This window comes from Ornithorhynchus anatinus, chromosome X5 (assembly GCF_004115215.2).
Source record: "Ornithorhynchus anatinus isolate Pmale09 chromosome X5, mOrnAna1.pri.v4, whole genome shotgun sequence".
In the NCBI taxonomy this organism is placed as follows: domain Eukaryota; kingdom Metazoa; phylum Chordata; class Mammalia; order Monotremata; family Ornithorhynchidae; genus Ornithorhynchus; species Ornithorhynchus anatinus.
Genome location: NC_041753.1, coordinates 20683158 through 20695549, shown reverse-complemented (window position 1 = coordinate 20695549; position 12392 = coordinate 20683158). Strand labels below are relative to the sequence as shown.

The following is a 12392-nucleotide window of genomic DNA, read 5'->3' as shown; positions in this document are numbered from 1 at the left end:
ATATCCCTGCCTCTAGGGGCTTTCAATTTAAGAAACAGACCCGAGGAACAAGGTACAGTGAGCAGACATCGAGCAAGGAAAACACATCTTTAGTATTGCCCAGCAAGTGAAGGGGCAATTGCTGAGTAAAGGGGGGAGTAGCAGGGAGTTGGAGGAAAAAAGATCTCTCTTCAATTAATCGATAATGGCTTCATGGAAGAGGGAGTTGTTGCCGGAACAGTCTGAGGTAGAGTTCTGGCTTAGCAAGTTGTCAAGTGGTTTGAGAATTAACCTAAGGGAGAAGGCTTGGAGGTAAGAGAGGGATGATAGACGAAGGAGGTGGTAAATGACTTGAATCTGGAAAAAACGGTTCAACAGAAGATAGCCTGTTTTTAAAGTACTGTATCTATTTGAGGAGGGTCAGGGAGAAGGAGCTGGGAAGCTAACGCCCTTTCTTCTGACATTCAAATTCTGTTGAGTTGGGGTGTAGGCTGTGCCAGAAGCCAACTTGAGTTAGGTTATTTCCTGTTTCCTCCTGAGACGGGCAGGAAAGAAGGGACGGAAGGTTAGTTTAGTAAAGAAAGACAATCTGCCAGCAGGGCCACGGGGCCCGGGGGAAGGGGTGGGGGGAGGAAGAGAGGAGATGACTCTTGCCCTCTGATGACATTTCCGCGGTCAGCATGGCAGCCGTGTTCCTCATTATAACGTAACAGCAGGGCTTCCAGAATCAGGGAGGAGTAGAGGGGGCTTGCTCTTGCCTGGTTGCTCTGGAACAGAGAGTCAGGTTTCTGGCTGGGCCCCTTCATATTGAGAAGTACGGGACAGAGAGGTCTGAAAGCTCTATGGGTGAAGCGAATGGCTTTGATCCCACAAACCCTATTCTGTGGGAGTTGGCACCCCTGTGTGCTGCTAACAGAAGAGTAATTAAAAATAGCCAGATAGAGGCAGGGCACCAGAGGGGGTTTCCATACTTATTGTTGAAAAGAGTCCTACTAAGGAAGTTGTGTGGGGGTGGGGGGGCGGTGGGGAGAAGGTGTTTGTATGTGTTGGAGAGAAGTAAGCAGAATAATGTTCATTCATCTACCTTCTCCCTCTCTAGAAAGGAAATGAGAGAAGGTGTAAATCTAAAAGAAGAAAATAATTTTTGGTCATTGGGGGTAAAAAAATGGGAAAAATTTGGAGTTCCTCCGGTAGCTAACCATCTTTGTCTTTCTTTAATCTGTAGTCCTTATATGTTTGTAATCATGGTTTAACACCAGAAGTGTAGAAATGCATCCGTCTCGATGGATTAATCAAAGATATTTGTTGAATATTCATTTAATAGTATTTATTGAGTGCTTACTGTGTGCAGAGCACTGTACTAAGCACTTGGAATGTACCACTGGGCTACAGAGACAATCCCTGCCCAATAACAGGCTCACAGACTAAACGTCTGCTGTGTGCCGAGCACTCTTGTCTTATGCTGTCGAGTTGTCTTCGACCTGTAGTGATTCCATGGACACTTCTCTCCCAGAATGCCCCACCTCCATCTGCAGTTGTTCTGGTAGTGGATCCATAGAGTTTTCTTGCTAAAAATACGGGACTGGTTTACCATTGCCTTCTTGTGTGCAGAAAACCTGAGTCTCTGCCCTCGACTCTCTCCCATGCCCCTGCTGCCCAGCACAGGTGAGTTTTGACTTGTAGCAGATTGCCTTCCACTCGCCAGTCACTGGCCAAGCTAGGAATGGAATGGGTCTACCAGTGCTTGACTCTCCCTCCCGTAGCCAAGACTGTTAGAGTACTGGAAACTCTCCAGGTGCAGTCCTGAGAGGGGAGTCTTCCGTTGCACATCTAATAATAATGATATGTTAAGTGCTTACTTTGTGCGAAGCACTGTTCTAAGTGCTGGGGTAGATACAAGGTAATCAGGTTGAACACGGTCCCTGTCCCACATGGGGCTCACACTCTTAATCCCCATATTACAGATGAGGTCACTGAGGCAGAGAAGTTAAGTGACTTGCCCAAGGTCACGCAGCAGACAAGTGGCGGAGCGAGGATTAGGACCCAAATCCTCTTGACTCCCAAGACCATGCTCTTGCCATCCACCTTCAGCATTAAAGCATACACATATTCAATTATTCATTTGGTCACTTCACCCCAATATACTGATGTTACTAACCATGACTTCCTTGTTCTTGCTCCTGCTATACCTACATGATTGATATCTACTGCTCCACTATGGCCACAGCAGGGATCATGTTTTTGGACCGTGGATGTACTTACCAGAACAGTAAACACTGAAATAACATCAACTTATTTGACTTTAAATTAGACTCAATACAGACCGATGCAGCCAGAAGGACCTGCCAGGTTAGAACTTTGCTTATGAACCTAATCTTTAAGAAGTGTGACCTAGATAACACTGTAGCATGACTTATAGCCACAGCCTATTTTCTCTTGACCCAAGAGGTTATTTCTTGGCACAGAATCCCCAGTTTTCTCTTCATCTAATATCCAAATAAATTTTGAATGAGCCCATGTTCTGTAGTGCTTATATTCAAAATAACATCCAAGTCATCCACCTAATGAAAATTGGCATCTCACAAAGAGATCTAGTCCTCCCATCTATGAAGCCCACTATGTTCAGCTCTTGGGTTTTATGCAGGCAGTGTTATGGAGCCTCAGACCTGACCTAAACTCCAGGTGTCTGCTGCAGTAAGCATCTTCATGCTTTAAAGGATCAAAACGCAGCCTTTGATAATGAGAACTTCATTTGATTGCCACAAAAAGCCTTCCAACATGGCTATGCAAATTCCACCTTTCTACCGGAGCATGATGATCTGCTGAAATAGCACAAAACTGTTTAGAGGGGATAGATCCCTGGCAGATGAGAGCAAATCAGCCACTGGGAGACCTTTCTACTTGTGTTGGACCCATCTTCCTTCATTTTGAGGACACCCAGGGAGAGCTGAGTTGGCTCCAGAAAGCCTCTTCTTCCCAAGTTTCAGTGAAATGAGGGACACCATTACCTGGAGCTGGTTCTCAGTCTCTCAGTGAGTGACCTAGGCAGGTGATCTGACATAGCCAATTGATATTCCCAAGGAGATGGCAGCATATGGATTGAAAAGAGTTTAATCCTGACCCAAAGAATTTCTCCCCAAAGTGCAGTATAGTCTGGTAGCTAATGCAGTATTGATACTGACAAACATCAACAGTCATTATGACTAGTGTATACAACTTTACACTAACCCAAACAGAAAACAAAATACAGCATTGATATTGACAAATATCAACAGCCATTAGTGTACACTAGTGTACACAGTTTTACACTAAACCAAACATAAACAACACCACAAAAACCCCACAGATGTTTTCTATGCCTGGATTGCAGATCTAGGCTAAAAGCTATTGTCCAAAAGTGGTTGGTCTAATTTGAGTTGTCTACCAGAGCTCACCAGAGGTCACAGTGGAACTTGAGAAACAAAGGTGACTTAGCTTAGTAGTAGTAGATAATGGATTTCTTCATATTATATTTTATTGAAACCCTAGAATTATCCACAGCACCTCATAACTTGGAGCAGTGCAAGATATGGCCTGCCCCTCAAAAGAAGTACACTTTACTTCAGATAAGGACATGTGTTAGGAGGAAGATAATTGTTTTCCAAATATATTTCACCTCTAGTGTGAAAGCATCCTTGAGTTGCTATTACTACTAATAATCATTATGAGACTTAGTAGCTTATTCTTTACCAAGCACTCACTGTATCGAGAGCTGAGGTAGATACAAGATAACTTAGCTGGACACATTTCCTTGTCCCACATGGGGGCTCACAGTCGAAGTAGAAGAGAATAGGATTTAAGAAATAATTATGGTATCTATCCACTATGCCATGCTGCTTCTGTAAAAAGTCCTTTACACCATCTGTAAAAAGTCCATTTTACAGATGAGGAAACTGAAGCCCAGAAGTTAAGTGACTTGTCTACTGTGGGATCTTGGACAAGTGGCGGAGCTGTGATTAGAACCCACATCCTGTGACTTCCAGGTCCGTGCTCTTTCCACTGGGGCATGCTACTTAAGGAAACACAAACTTCAAGAGTCAGTTCCCTACAAAGGAATTCAACCTCCATGGAACAGGAGTGTCAACTATTGCTCCAGATCCCAAGAGCATTTAACTGCAGAATTAACTTTTTCAGTTATCTGCCACATTTTAACATCTTTTGGTCACAGTCCCCAGCAACCTCAGCTGAGTACTCTACTAAGCATATATATATATATATATATATAGTCTCTTGTTCTTGGCTTGGAAAATTTCTTGTTTTTCTTTTTTAATCTAAATAGTGCTGGGGTGAAAAAAATAATCTTTAGAAAAATGTCACCTGGGACATGATTATTATAGTTATAAAACTCTAATAAGGAAGAAAGAACAGATAATAGGGATGGGAAATGTGACCAATCCAGCCCTTTGCCTGCCTGTAAAAGAGACACAGCTGAACACTATACAGAGGGTATTTTCTTCCCCAAAAGAGACTTGGAAAATGCTCTCATGAGTTTGGATTAGAACCACACCAGCCTAGGCTTTCCTTAGTGGATCAGTGGACTGATCCCAGAGATCTGGTCTGGTCCAGTTCTTCCCCAGATTCATGTCCTCCTGAAAAATTGGAGATTGGAGAGGCCCCCCTGAAAAAGGATTTGGACATTTTCCCATGGACTCATTTTCCCACTTCCCATGGAAGCCCATGTACCCATTTCCAATTTTCTCATTTCCCATGGATGCCCTAGGGGTCCAGGGATGAACCAGACTCTCAGGCCTGCAGGAGAATGACCTGGGTTCCCTTACTGGGGGTGGGGGACAAGGGAAAGGAAGAAACAAAATTGACACAGTGAAACCTAGTGGAAAAAACTTGGGCCTGTGGGTCAGGACAACTGGGTTCTAATTCCAGCTCTGCCATTTGCCTGCTGTGTGACTTTGGGCAAGTCCCTTAACATCTCTGGGCCTCAGATTCTTTATCTGTAGAAGGGAGATTAAATCCTGTCTAGCCTCCTTAATAACTGTGGTATTTTTTGAGAGCTATGTGTCAAGCACTGTACTAAGCCCTAGGGTAGATACAAGATAATCAGGTCCCACATGAGGCTCAGTCTAAATAAGATGGAGAACTAGTATTGAATCCCCATTTTGCAGATGAGGGAACTGAGGCACAGAGAATAATAATAATAATAATGTTGGTATTTGTTAAGCGCTTACTATGTGCAGAGCACTGTTCTAAGCGCTGGGGTAGACACAGGGGAATCAGGTTGTCCCACGTGGGGCTCACAGTCTTAATCCCCATTTTACAGATGAGGGAACTGAGGCACAGAGAAGTGAAGTGACTTGCCCACAGTCACACAGCTGACAAGTGGCAGAGCTGAGATTCGAACTCACGAGCCCTGACTCCAAAGCCCGTGCTCTTTCCACTGCGCCACGCTGCTTCTCTAATAATGTTGGTATTTGTTAAGCGCTTACTATGTGCCGAGCACTGTTCTAAGTGCTGGGGTAGACACAGGGGAATCAGGTTGTCCCACGTGGGGCTCACAGTCTTAATCCCCATTTTACAGATGAGGGAACTGAGGCACAGAGAAGTTAAGTGACTTGCCCACAGTCACACAGCTGACAAGTGGCAGAGCTGGGATTCGAACTCATGAGCTCTGGCTCCAAAGCCCATGCTTTTTCCACTGCGCCACGCTGCTTCCCCTAAAATGAAGTGACTTGCCCAAGGTCACACAGCTGACAAGTGGCAGAGCCGGGTTCTTATCTAAACCTCTCACTCCCAAGCCCGGCTCTTTCCACTAAGCCGCACTGCTTCTCATCCACAAAGAGGAGGTAGTTGAAGCCCTATGAAAAGATGAACTTACTGAGTGAGTGTAAAGAAGGAAGGGTATAACAAGGAGACCCATAATAGAGCCTTGTGATGCACTTACAGGTAAGGCTGAGTGATGGAAAAGGAGTCAGAGGATGAAATTGAGAAGGAGCAGTCACTGAGGTAGGAGGAGAAGCAGGTGAGTAATCTGTTGGAAAAACCAAGATCCACTGTATCCCAGCTCTCTCTCTCTTCATTCTTCCCCTTCCTTTTTTTTCTCTCCTTTTCCTTCTTTCTCCTATCTGTAATTATTTTTGTGCCTCTCTCCCCTACTGGATTGCAAACTCCTCCAGGATGGGGGGGTCATGTTTACTAATTCTGTTGTACTCTCCCAAGCATTTAGTACAGTTTTCTGCACATAGTAGGTGCTCTAAAAAGACTACTGATTGACTGATCGATGACTCAGTGGGAGATTTCAGCAGTGGAAAATGTAATCTTTTCAAGTTTCTGGAGGATTTGACCCTCATTCTTTCCCTGGGATTGGGGCCCCTCCTTACCACTTGCCACCTGAATAAAGATCCTGGTCTCTACATATAAGACCCTTTGGCATCTGGGCAACTCGATATAGCCATTACTCTGCTAAATAACAAGAACGTAAATTAGTTCAATATTTTCAAGCCTGAGGACAATGAGGTTAGGGGTTTAAAAGAGTGCTGGCATATTTGCAGAATCAATATCAACAGAATTTATTGAACCCAATAAATAGAGGAAAAAGATCCCTTCCCTCCAGGAGTTTATAATCTAATGGGAGAAGGAGACAGGAATTGACCAAGAAACCAGAGTGAGAAAATGGATAGCAACAATAAACACTAGTGAATAAATAACACGTAAGTAAACTTTTCTCATGGAGCACTATCCCTATTTTTATATCCGATGCCAATTTGAATTTGAAAAGGCCTTCAATAATATGCAAAATATAGAATTAGACATACAGACATACAAATGAATAAGTATTTCCCATGGAATACTATCCCTATTTTTATGTCCAATGCTAATTTAAATTTGAAAAGGTCTTCGATGATATGCAAAATATAGAATTAGACAGAAGTACAGAAAGATATACTGGTAAGTTCCTAGCACAGGCCAGAAATACCAGTTATCACGTAAGCCCCCTTTATATCCAGTGATTTCCTGTCGACATGTATTGCTATGGCAAAAAAAAAAAGCAACACCCTAATGCATTTTTTAGCTCTGAAGACAGTAGGTTTAATTTAAGCCCAACAAATTGGAAGATTCTACACAGATTTCTGAAGATATTAGCCGTCTATTGTCCTTAAGAGTACCCTTTGAAAGTGCTGCCCATGGCATTAAAATAATCAAGTGGGCAGGTAAGTAACTCTTCCTGGATCAGCTGCTTCTGTCATGTCCCCAGCTCACATTTCCATTCTGGACCACAGAGGTAATTTTCATCCCTGTGGGATTGTTATTTTATTTTATTTTCAAGGGATTTGGTAGTCTGCCCTAAAATATGGCTAAAGTAACTGGATTCATTAAAATAAGGCACTAATAGCTTTAGAGCAATGTAACATTACCATCAATAGCTGGCAGCAGCAGACAGACCACACTGGTTGAAAGCAATCAGAGAGGAGATAGTTCAGTCTGAGTAAAGTCACTGAATATGTAACTCATTGGCAGATCTCCAGACAATATAGGCAGGAACAATCCAAAGGTCAGGTTAAATAAGCACCTCGGGTTAAAAGGTTCCCTTAGAAAGTGAATGTCATTTTCAGCAAAAAAGGACAATGATTTGTAATGTTTCCTAAATGAATATTGCTACATAAGAGCAGTATTCAGGCCAGAATACCCAGCTGATTAAAGCCACCCTTCAGGTTCCTGTATAAATACTTGAAGCCTTCATATGGAAAAGCCTTTTGTAAACCTAACTAGAGCCCCCAGAGGAAAACCTGAGACACCTGCCCCAAGTCTCCATCTCTAACCCTCGGGGTCTGTGTGCACAATATGTTTGTGTTTCCTTGTATCAGTCAATTGCATTAATTGAGCACTTACTGTGTGCAGAACACTGTACTAAGCACTTGGGAGAGTATAATGTAGCAATATAACAGTGTTGGTAGACATGTTCACTGCCCACAATGAGCTTCCAGTCTAGGGGGGAGACAGACATTAATATAAGTAAATAAATTACAGACATGTACATAGGTACCATGGGGCTGAGGGAGGGGTGAATAAGGGGAGCAAATCAGGGAGATGCAGAAGGGAGCGGGAGAAGACTAGGCCATGCTGCTTCCCAACCATTTCTCCTTGTAGAAATCTTTTTCCAATCGCAAGGGGAGCAGCAAGTGGGAATCTGTCTATGTGTACATCCAGGTAAAAGCCTGATCCCAGGATGCTCCTATCCAAGACCAATGGCCAGCAGGGATTGTGGGACAGAGAGCGGCTGAAGGCAGGGAATCGATCTGTATTCTACGAGGACATTTATTACATTGTTCCTATGAGAAAAAATGGTTCCAATCAAAACGTTTCTACTTAGGATGTGGTTTTCTGGAATCAAGTGTTCTTTAATCTGAGGACTGTCCATGCTGGAATGTGTTAATAGGTGTATCCTCTATATTGATCTGCCCTTTGGGCAGCATTGAACCCAGCTTTGGTCACTGTGAATTAAGTAGAACATGAAGAAACTGCAGAGGGTCCTAAGAAAAGGGTGAAAAATAATTAGAGTGTTGGAAAAATATGTTCTGTAATAAAGCTAAATGAATTAGATTTTGTTTAGCTAGGCGAAGAAAAGGTTAAGGTTTGTCTTAATAACTGTCCAGTATAGGGCATTATATGAGGATAGTGACCTGTTGTTCTCTGGCCAAAACAACAGGAAATACATTTGGATTACAGCATGAGAATTGTCTAGAGGCCTGGAGGTTAGGTTAATAGTTAATAATAGTTCATAATAGAGAGCACAGTCCTGGGAGTGTGGCTCAGTGGAAAGAGCACGGGCTTTGGAGTCAGAGGTCATGGGTTCAAATCCCAGCTCGGCCATTTGTCAGCTGTGTGACTATGGGCAAGTCACTTAACTTCTTGGTGCCTCAGTTACCTCATCTGTAAAATGGGGATTAAGACTGTGAGCCCCACGTGGGACAACCTGATTCCCCTGTGTCTACCCCAGCGCTTAGAACAGTGCTCGGCACATAGTAAGCGCTTAACAAATACCAACATTATTAAGGTCATAGGTTCCAATCCCAGCTCTGCCACTTGTCTGCCATGTGACCTTGGGCAAGTCACTTATACTTCTCTGTGCCTCTGTAAAACAGGGATTGAGACTGTGAGCCCCATGTGGAACAGGGACTGTGTCCAAACTTATTTGCTTGTATCTACCTCAGCACTTAGTACAGCGCCTGGCACATAGAAAGTACGTAACAACTACCACAATTATTATTATTATTATTATTAGTTTCCCATCCTGGAAGCAGCTCTGGGATACTAAGATGAATTAAATATGTGTAAAGGTACTGAAGTACTTTGGGAAATATAAATGTGTCTGTAATATAAGCATATCGTCTTGTTATTAATTGGGTCTTCCGAGTGTCAGATCTTAGTATATATTACCATTTCTAGTAGAAGAATAAACAATTCCTGTCAATTTGTTACTCTACAGATAAGGGTTAGCAGGACCACAAAATGGTTCATATATTTAAAAATCACTCATAATGAGTATTTTCTCACCCATCCTTATCCCTTACTCTCAGTCTTTTGCAACTCCTCATATTCTAGAATGTGTATCAGACAGCACAAACTCAAATTAAAAAGAGAGTTAGGACTGTAGGATGATATGCCTGGACAAAGCTAGACATTTACCCTACCGATTTGGAACTGGGAACATGACTATCAGACCACCATAGGGCCCCATCCTCCCATTCAAAATTTCCACCTTGGAAGTTCTGGGTGTGAAAGTAACCTCAATTGCTTCACTTAGAAGCAATGGGAAAGAGCATGGGCCTGGAAGTTAGAGGACCTAGCTTCTAACCCTGACTCTGCCAGTTGCTTGCTGTGCGACTTTGGACAAGTCACTTCACTTTTCTGTGCCCCAGTGTCCTCATCAGTAAAATGGGAATTAAATATCCATTCTCCCTCCTACTTAGACTGTGAGCCCCATGTGGGACAGAAACCATGTCCAACTTGATTAACTTGTTTCTACCACAGCAGTTAGAACAGTTCTTAACACAGTAAGCGCTTAATAAATGCCTTTACTATTATTATTATTATTCTGCCTGCTGCCTCACTCTTTTCTTCCCTCCTTCCCTCATCCTCCTTTGATGAGCTGTACCTATTTCTAGGGGATAATCCTCTCAGACAACACTGCTTTTGAGGAGATGTCACAGGGGGAGCAGAATAGGCTCTCAAACTTTTCATCCAGGTCATCAATAAAGACCTTGAATAGAACTGGTTCAGGTAGTTTACTTTCAGGTTGACACTAAACCATGGCTACACCTTTGGTTGTGACCAGTGCCATCCTTAGGGAAAGATCAAAAATGGGGCCCTGGGCCCTGTGGCCTAATCACTGTTTACCTCCTTGCTCGTGAACCTTTAGCTGCATCTCCTTTCCAGCTTCCTCTTCTAATCTCGTCCCCTCACAACCATGCTCAATTTTGGTGGGGGCGGGGGGAGCCATTTTGGCACTCTTTGGTGATTTAGCCTGATTTCTGCTTTTTGTTGCTTTCCTCTAGACTGTAAGGGTCATTATGGGCAGGGAACGAGTCCACTAATTCTGTTGTATTGTACTCTCCCAAGCACCGAGTACAGTGCTCCGACTAGTTCAGCACCACCGATTCATTGATTCCAATGAGCCCTTTCAGGTCCTTCGAAAGCTCCAAACTAACAACTTGGGATATTGTCACCTTTGCTCTTCCTTTGCACTGCTACAGTTGTTTGGGAGGCTGTGAATGATCTTTATGAGGAATGGGGACTTTTCTCATACCCCTTTAGTTTTTTCTTCTTCAGGCCCTGTGCCCGAAACCTGTTAGAAGTTTTTTTAAAGTTCATTTTCTTTATCTTTCTCACTTCTCTCCTCCCTTCTCTTAGTATCTTGAATATGATCATCCCGTGGTCTCTCCAACCAAGATTTACATTCATGCCTCTAGAATTTAAACTCGTGTGGGCAGAGAATGTGTCTACCAACTCTGCTGCATTGTACACTCCCAAGAGTTTAGTACAGTGCTCTGCACACAGTAAGCACTCAATAAATGCCATTGATGATGACCTTTAGATCCCCAACTTCCCTGAGTGACATCAGTGGTCACCCTAGGCATAAGCCCCAGGGACCAGCCTTACAGCACTTACGAAGATATCTGTAATTTTATTTATATTAATGTCCGTCTCCCCCTCTAGACTGTAAGCTCATTGTGGAAGGGAATGTGTCTGTTATATTGTTATACTCTCCCATGTGCTTAGTACAGTGCTCTGCACACAGTAAGCACTCAGTAAATACGATTGACTGTTAAGGATAAAGTCATGAAAGGTAGATCCTTAGTTGATTCTTCTTCATTCTACCTAAGAAACGGCCCTCAATTTAATCCAAAAACATGATTGTTAATCCATAGGCTACTGAACTGCTTTTCCAGCAGATGTCTGGATCAGTACTCTGGCAACTTTGGTGAGTTGACCATTAAAGACCTTGTCCATCTCTTCCTGGTTAAGAGGCCTAAAATAGACTTAGACCAAGAAGTCACCTTTATTCTGTTTACTTTTTACTTTAAACTAGATTCTCTATGTGTTGCCTTCCTTCTTTACCCTCTCCCACATGGGGCTCACAGTCTAAGTAGGAGGGAGAATGGATACTTAATCCTCATTTTACAGATGAGGACACTAAGGCACAGAGAAGTTAAGTGACTTACCCAAGATCACATAGCAAGCAACTGGCAGAGCTAGGATTAGAACCTGGGTCCTCTAACTTTGCATTGTACAGCTAAACTTGAAATGCCAAGCAGCATCTCCTTTCTTTTCCCCCAACCCTATTTCTTGAATCACCTGCCCTCCAGACATGAGTGTGGTTCCACCAAAGACTTGGTTATTCCAGTTACATTTTACCTATAATTCTTCCCATACTCCCTGTACTTATGTTCAAGCTTTAGTTATGGGTTATCTTTTATCTTTTCCTCACTGATAACTTGTTCACCATACTAGAGTTTATTCTAGTACACTCCTTCCCATAGGGCAGTGAAAATCTCACTTAACTTTGGGTTTATTAGATCCATTTCTCCAAAGTCTAGTTGAAAGCCCATATCTCTGTTAGTCAGTTTGCTCCCCAAATACTCTTTCCTTTCTTCAGAAGAAGCAGCATGGCCTAGTATAAAGAGCATGGATTGGGTTCTAATCCCAGCTCTGCCAATTACTTGTTGTGTGATCTTGGGCAATTCACTGAACTTCTCTGTGCCTCATCTGAAAAATGGGGATTAAATACCTGATCTCTATCCTACTTAAACTGTGAGCCCCATGTGGGACAGGAACTGTGTCCAACCTATGTGGGATGTACTAAATCACTTAGTACAGTGCCTGGAACATAGTAAGCACTTAACAAATACTATTAAAAAAAG

The 12392-nt window shown here is 42.9% G+C and overlaps 1 non-coding gene across 1 annotated transcript; it reads right to left on the bottom strand.

Moving 5' to 3' along the window:
* Positions 1-1654: 1654 nt before the first annotated feature.
* On the bottom strand, positions 1655-1792 carry LOC114808598. The gene has a single exon (XR_003756444.1). It is a non-coding gene; the product is annotated as a small nucleolar RNA SNORA7 (small nucleolar RNA).
* Between the last annotated feature and the right edge of the window lie 10600 nt (positions 1793-12392).